Raw genomic sequence first — 8,298 nt, 5'->3', positions numbered from 1 at the left:
CTCTAGACTGCAGCCAATTTAATGACGCAGATCAATAGCCAGGTCGGGGGGAGAGTCCAAACCCGAAATTCCCACACTTCGAAAATATTCCCCTAATCAGATTCCAAATGCCTCCCACCCTGCCAGACCCTGGTGGCTTCTCTTTATTGCTATCACTTTAAGTCCACTGTAGATCGGCAGCCGGGTTTGGGGGGGGGGGGGGCGCGGCTGTAGGCGGGAGTGCTATTTTTTGTGTCCGCCATCAAATATTCCCCCCGCTTTGCCATAAAACTCCCGTTTGTCTCCCCAAATCGGTCTGCAAGCACCTCCTGTCCTATTAACCCCCCAATAGGCCGCTCAGGGCTTATGAATTCCCCAGTACTGCAGAGCCTACAAAAAGAAAAAAGGAAAAAAAACTGCCGCGGCAGCACCCCATGCCACGGCAGCGCCTGATGCCGCGGCTCTGCCCACCCAAGGAGGGAACTTTACGTGGGCAGCCAGGACCTCCGTGTATATTTTATAGACGTATTTTCTCTGTTACCTTCCCACCAAATCGATGTCCAGATACTTCCTGACCTGCAAAAATCCTGAAACAGCCTGGTCCTGAAGAGCCTCCAACACTGCCCAGCCGCTTTTTTGCAGGAGATATTATCAGGTAAGTTCACTCAGCCACCATCTTGCCCCGCCCCCCTCTCTAAACATTTTATGAATTGTTGCTAATGGGTTCCTTTCTAGGACTAAAAAATGTAAGTTTTTGCAGTCTTATACCATGGTTTATTTCTGTGCAAAAAAAAAGATATTGTTTTGTTTCAAAAATTAATATACAGTTTTTTTTTATATAGTCAAATCATGTTTTTCTTAAACATTTTCTTTTCTGGTTACAAATCTTAATGTTATATTTTAAATTAACATATTCCAATACTTTTAGGAGTTCCTTAATTAATATTTGGTACCATATAAAACCTTAATTAATCATTACACTATTAACAATTAAATCTCATTTATAACTTTAATATCACTTTCATTTTAAAGTACTTCAATGGTCTGAGTGATAAAACTTCCCAAGTAGTTAAGTAATTTCTTTATACCTATGAAATTAAACTCATAAATATAAAGAGCCACTTCTTTAAATGCCTAACAGTGTATAAAACTTAATAATATTTTACTTAAAATCACAGGTCTAAATCAGTTATTTTTTTAACCACTTCAAATTGGAATCACAAGGCTCCCCATTAATTTAACAAGCTGAACTTGTTTAAACATTACAAGGAAATAAAATACTTAATCAGCACTTTTTTCCCAAAATTTTAATTTGTACTTAGTTATAGCAAACACAACACATTTCTCATTCATTTAGCCAATTAATCCAAAGAAAAAAGCAAAACATTATGATTAAAAGTATGTTAATAAAAGAAACTCTTTTAGGGAGATATACAAAAAAGACATTTTCAGCAACTCTTAAAAGAATCTGGTATAAAAGAATGGTAAATAAAACATTTCAGAAATGGCAATATCAGTTTATCTATCCTGCATTCTTTCAAAGAGACATTTGAACTTCTCATTCTAGCTTAAAAATAAGACAAAATCTCAAATTACTCTTCCATCTAAATCATTTAACTGTATTAGCTAAACTGCATAAAGTCCATGAGGATACATTTTGATAAAAACAGTAAAAGCAAAATCAAGGTATCAAGTAAATATCATATTTAAAGGACCTCCATTAATATTTCCTGTACAAGGACCTATATGTTTCAAAGCGGACCTTTTGTATCCACAGCACATCTGATCCTCACAGCAGAGGTGTAGAAACAGAAAGACAGGAAATTACTCATCTCAGTATCTCCAAGTTTGGCACACATATCCATATAAATAATTCTCCTAATATTTCTTTAAGGTAGTCAAATATTAGGAATGAAGTGGATTCATGTTTAAAAAAAATTAAGAAAGAAACACTGAGAAGTACTATTTTTAATGCCATTTTTAAAAAACATTGGAATTATGTGGGAGAATCCCTTTCAATAAAGTGCTCTAGATGCCATTTTATTTTTACATGTAAAGGTTGAAAATCAGTATCTTTCAGCTAAATGACCAAAGCCTAATTAGGGTTAAAAAAAAACAAACACCAAAAACCTACCAAAGTTCACAGCAAGTTTATAACATTTTATAGCATCTCTGCAAGGACCATGGTGTCCTTCCTAAATCCCCAGAAAGCACCTCCTCAGTTGTTCAAGTCCTGGCTCAAACTGACTCCCTTGAGACATCCCCCTATCCTGTCAGATGCCAGTGCTCTCCTGACCAAAACCACTACACTTAAATGTCGCCATCTCTGAGATGGCACTGCTTTCACGCTTGTCTCTTCACTGAACTATAAGCTACACAAAAAGCAGAAAAAGTCTGCCCTCCATTTTTTAATCTCCAGGACATAGCATTTAGTAGGTATGCAAATTAATAAATAGCATATCAGACACAGAATCTCTGAAGCAGTTCACTTTATCAAAGATGGAAAAACTTCGAAGTTTGCAATTCTTCTAGTGAAATTCAGACAGTTATCCTCAAAACCTATTTTCATTCCCATTTTTCCCATGAAGAAGTAGTCTAACAGGGCAGTTAACCACACAAGTCTCTATTGCCAGCCTCATTTTTATGGACTTAACATTTATTTCATTAGAATATCCTTATGTATTTACAAATAAAACCAAATCCCAAGAATGGCAACCAAACATATGATTTTTAGTGATTTAACAGCAAATGTTTCTGATACAGGATCAGATAAAAATAAGGAAACATATTCTTTTATTTTAACATCCTTTTTAAGAATTTAACAGTGGATTCTCGAATTTCCACTTGAAAGATCTCCAGGTAAAGAAAAATCATGAATCAAATGCAGGAAAATATCTATTCAAAGAGCCATCTTTTAGTCTTTGTTTTGTTCCAATGTCTGCTACATAGCTTGCTCCAGTCTGTCTATCCATGTCTACAAGCTGAGATGAAATTTGACCAGCAAGCTGTGAGGTGCTGACCACAAAACAATTACCAATGCATCCGACAGAGGGTGCTGTCATGAATAAAAGCCTGCTGAGATTCAGCTGAACCATAACCAAGTACTCCTCTTCAGGAGTGAATCCAATTAAAACGTCTCTTTTCTATGAAACAAGTCCAGGCACCTAACAACTCCAGAGTTTCTTTATCAAACACTTGGATTCTTTTATTTCCTCCCTCAGCAATGCACACTCCACCAACTGAATCAACCTTGGTACTATACAGTACGTTCAACTGAGCAGGCACTGTCTCATTTCCTGCACACAACCAAAGCATTGTGAAATCTTGGGACTTTTTGAGCAATGTTATCCAATCCTGCACCTACAGGGTAAAGATCTCCTGTGTTCTCCAAATATAATTCTGCAGGGTCATCAAATGGCAGGGGACTAAAACCAGTTCCTTTCTTACCTACTGTACCCAAAACTTGAACAAGAATACTATCAGTCAGTCAAAGGGGTGCTGATGCAAAATACCAGAAATTGGTTGGTTTTTATATAGGGTAGTTATTTGAGATAGGAGCTTACTGGTGGCAGGCCATAAAGCATAAGTTACTGTCCTCACCGAAGTCTATTTTCATGTGTTGGAGCAAGATGACTGCCGATGTCTGTAAGGGTTCAGACTTCCTGGGTTCCTCCCTTCCTCGGGCTTGCTTCTCTTTCCTCTGTGTGCTTACTTCCTGGGGCTCCAGCTTAAAGCTTCAGCGTCAAACTCCAACATCAAAAAACCCTCAACTCTGTCCTTTGCCATGCCTTTTATCTGTGAGTCCCCACTCACCAAGGGGCAGGGACTCAATGAGCCACTGACACAATATAATACAATATAATCTCATATGCCCAGAGGAAAAGACCAATTTACAAACATAATCCAATATTTCTTTTTGGAATTCATCAATAATATCAAACTGCTATATTCCAGCCTCTGAATTCCAAAAAGACATTACAATATTAAAAAAACAAAAAAACAAAAAAAACAAACCTTAAATCTGTTACAATGCAAGTACCAAATCATGTCACAATCAATTTAAAGAAATACAGTTTGTGCTGGGGCAAAGTCCTGTCTGCTATAGACCTCTGAAACTTAGGAAACAATTCATCTACTTCCAGTACACAAATGGACAGACAAAGGATAAACATTTTCATTATGTTAAGGAGAAAATGGGAGGGAAACATGAGTCATGGGTCCTCTACATTTCAGTAAACCTGCAGGGCATCCTCCACTCAATTTCAGTCTGAGAGTCATTCTTAAGAAGATGGTTTCTTCCCCTTGGGGCCATATGGGGACCCACCCATTCGACCTGCTTACCCGAAGGTCATTTTCTTGGTTCCACCCTCATCAAGCATCTGGGTGTCAACCAAGCTCCAGACCTCTCCCTCCAAGAGTGTTGGGGTGATTGCCACACCTTACCCAATCTTTGGGTTTTCTGAAACTTTAAAACATGGATTGCCTTTCCTCCAGATTCCAATAATAGTTTCATCATTTACTTCTAAGGCATCATAAAAAGTCTCTTTAGCATCCATATTGCTATCAACAGTCTCTTCAAAGTCTCTTCTAGGCCTTTTCCATCAAGCATTTCACAATTCCTCAAAAAAATACCCCTTGACCATTTATAAAACCATTCTAGCATTTTGGTAACTGCAAAAACACTTCCCCATTCTTTGGTACCAAATTTTGTATTAGTCAGTCAAAAGGGTGCTGATGCAGGCTTCTGAGTTTCCTTCCTTCCTCAACTCTGTTCTTTACCATGCCTTTTATCTGTGAGTCCCTACCCACCAAGGGGTGGGTACTCAAGACCTACTGACACAAGAGGTTTATTTGATTGGAATACTTCTCCCTCTTAATTGGGGTGATGGCCACATGACTATGCATTTGCCACAATTCATGTAAGGATACACACTAAAAAGCTTAAAGTTTGCCCTATATAAACAATATTCAATAAACCTGAAAAAAATTTACATAGGGAGGGAAATTTTTGTTTCTTACATTCACCAGATATTATAGGATTCATTATTATTTGGGAGCTTAGAATTACATTGATAAAATTCAGTGTCCTTATCTCTGAAAGACTGTAAGGAATAGAACATTCTCCCTGGTATTATGCAGTTCCATAACCGAAGCTTCTTATAAGCTTAAAATTCAGAGGTAGTTGATAGAGGGCACTGGTGGTGGGAAACTTAGAAAACATAAGCTAAACAAGTTTAATTCTCAGGAAAAAAAAAATAGGTTTTAAAAAATTATATAATTCTAATAACTTTATATGCCTTCAATGGCATGATGGCAATAAGATTACAGTTAGATTATAAAATGGTTGTAGCAGTTTGACATTACTTATGAATTCCAAAAATAGATATTGTATTATGTTTGTAATTTGGTCTGCTCCTCTGGGCATATTAGATTATATTGGATTCAGAGGTTTCATTTTTACTTTATTAAATAATGATTGGGACTTTGAGTGGGACATGTCAGTAGGATGTTGAATCTCAATCCTCTTGGTGACAGGGACTCACAGAGAAACCACACTGAAGAGAAGGGAGGTTAGAGCTTTGAGCTGGAGCCCAGGAAGTAAACACGCAGGAGAAAAAAATCAGAGGAATAGAGACAACTCCATAGACATGGCAGAGACCCTGGGGAGAGTGACTAGCTGCTAATCTACTGTTGGCCTTTTGGAGAGATGCAAGCCTGAGCCTAGAAAGAATCGAGCCCCAGGGAGAGAGACAAAGCCTAGAGAGTTTGATGGCCTACAACTGATACTGGAAGGAGTTGGGACCATGGAGCCTTAGGAGGAGAAGGAAGGCTGGGTAGGCAGCCATCTTGCTCCAACACAAGGCAACAACCTTTGACGAGGGAAATAACTTATGCTCTGTGGCCTGGTAACTGTAAGCTTCTACCTCAAATACACTTTATAAAGGCCAACAGAATTCTGGTATATTGCATCAGCTCTCCTTTGGCAGACTAATACAATGGTTCCTATGACAATATTCCTGCTTTAGTTTCTCTATGCTATTTCTTCCAGCTCAGTCTTAGATACTGAAAGAAACCTGTCCTTAAAGAAGCATATAGGGATGTGGAGATCTGAAAGGGGTAGGGGTGAAGGAGAAGAAAAGAAGCTAATGGAAAGTGATGGTTTTGAATTGTACTTTGACTCTTCTTACAAGCAAAAGCCTTTATTGGAGAGCTGTTCTGGGAATGCTGGTGTTTAATTTCCTGACATTTCTGAGTATCAGTTCTAACGGGTATGGCTTGATTAACATAGTTTAGTAAGGATGCTGTTTTTTTTATCTCTTTGGACATGTAAGAGAGACCAAACTAATACTAAAATCTATGCAGGTCTTTAGTTAAAGCAAATATTCTAAGCCAATCTTTCTGTCAAGGGAACAAATCCGAGTATAGACCTCTCTCTCTTTCTTTAATTCAGTGTCTCACCCCTTCTTGATTAGGATATGAACCTCTCTGATGTATGAGGGAATTGTTTTTGTTCCTTTTATTTTTTATTATTATATCTCCAGTACCTAGCAGAGTGTCTGTCACAAACTACACATTATATAGATCTTTGTACATGAGTGGCTGAATGACTAGATGGATGAGTAGAAGATATTCCTCAAAAGCACTAGGTGAAATTCATAGTTAGAGGTGGTTCCAAGGTCATGGTCCCCAACCCCAACCATAGCCCTCAAGGTCTTTTGTAAATCCTTCATTGTTTCAGTGAAACACCTGAGGAGCTAGAAGCAGTGGTGCAAAATAGTATACATGAACCATGTATGATATTCAGCTTCTTTTGCATGTTTCCCATTTCTATCAATGTGGCACTTGCCCATAATTGCTTTGAATTATTTACTTATTTCTAATCTTTCAGAGAGGGAGAAAGAGAAGAAGCGTTTGGCTTTTGAATCGGGCAGGCCTAAATTTCAGTCTGGATACCATGGCTTACTAGCTGTAAGATCTCAAGAAAGTTATTTATCCTCTCTGTCACTTACTTTTACTCATCTGTTAAATGGAGCTGATTAAGCCTATTTTACAAGGTTATTGAATGAGATAAACAGGACATATCCAAATTAGAATTAAAACATGTTGCATACATTTAATCTTTCTATCAGCGAGTTCAGAGTTCCAGATATGCTGCTTGAGTATAAATAAGGAAACTAGCACTCTCTTGTAACAATAATACCTTGCATCTGATGGTGATCATGACCTAATCTGTTCAAGTATAGAGAAATCTATGATGACCATGGTCATAGGAAATGAGAACAGGGAAAGCAAGACATACTTGACTACGTCTGTAGGCAATGAGCTTGTCACTCTAAGTCTAGGATTAGATTTCCCTTCTTGATAGTCTTAGCATGAATAGCTACAAGATGTAAGTGGTCATATAATTATCAAGTTTTTAAGAAGCCTTTTCAATGGTATTATTTTCAAGGGCTTAAAACATTAATGAATCTTGAAGTATCTCTTTTGCCAGAGTTTTCCCTTTCTTGTTTTCATAACATTTATCCAGCAGGAAAAAGAATTGATTCATTCTTAAATTGCCTTTCATAATATGTCAAGCATGCTTATTCTAGCCATAAATGTGTATATATGGCTATATATTATATTATTTAATGTTTTCACTTTTTTCAAAATCACTTCCACATAAAAGGATATTTTTCTGGCCTGATTCTTTTCCTTTACTTCTTTGAGATAAGAATCAGCATCTCTAATAAGTAAATCTGGAATTTGTTTAGTAGTCTTAGAGTTAGTCTGCATATGTCGCACTTTTTCTAATGTAACGTATGATGGTGACAGAAGAAAGTAGTAAGAGAGAAAATGGAATGTAACAGCTGTTATTCATTAAACACTTTCTCAGTGGTCTGGAATAATAAGCATATAACCCAGCCTATTTTGAGTTGACAGTTCCAGTGGGTTTAAAATCAACTAATTTTAATCTAGATCAGCTTTACCACTTATAAGGATCTAGATAAACTCCGTCCAGTAGAACTTTCTGGGATGATTGAAACATTCTATGTGTCGGTGTAGTCCACATATGAACACTGAGCATTTGAAATGTGAATTTTTATTTTTTTATTTCCGTAGATTAAATTATTTAAATAGTTACATATGGCTAGATGCTTCCATAATGGACAGTGAGGATTTAGATTAACCTTTGTTTCAATCATATTTTATATGAAAGAAACCAGTGAATATATTGAAATATGTCTTCCACTGAGCCTTATTATTTATTCAAGTTTAGGAAATTGCAAGAGGGGACATAATGTAATTCATTTTTACACCATGGAGAAAATAAACCCC

At 37.1% G+C, this 8,298-nt stretch overlaps 1 pseudogene; it reads right to left on the bottom strand.

Annotated features, from left to right (window-relative positions):
• Window positions 1–2,849: 2,849 nt before the first annotated feature.
• LOC101417485 (NHL repeat-containing protein 3 pseudogene) lies at window positions 2,850–4,358 on the bottom strand (annotated as a pseudogene).
• Between the last annotated feature and the right edge of the window lie 3,940 nt (window positions 4,359–8,298).

The sequence above is a fragment of the Dasypus novemcinctus genome, chromosome 20 (genome assembly GCF_030445035.2).
Source record: "Dasypus novemcinctus isolate mDasNov1 chromosome 20, mDasNov1.1.hap2, whole genome shotgun sequence".
NCBI classification, from domain to species: domain Eukaryota; kingdom Metazoa; phylum Chordata; class Mammalia; order Cingulata; family Dasypodidae; genus Dasypus; species Dasypus novemcinctus.
This window is presented reverse-complemented; position numbering and strand designations above follow the sequence as displayed.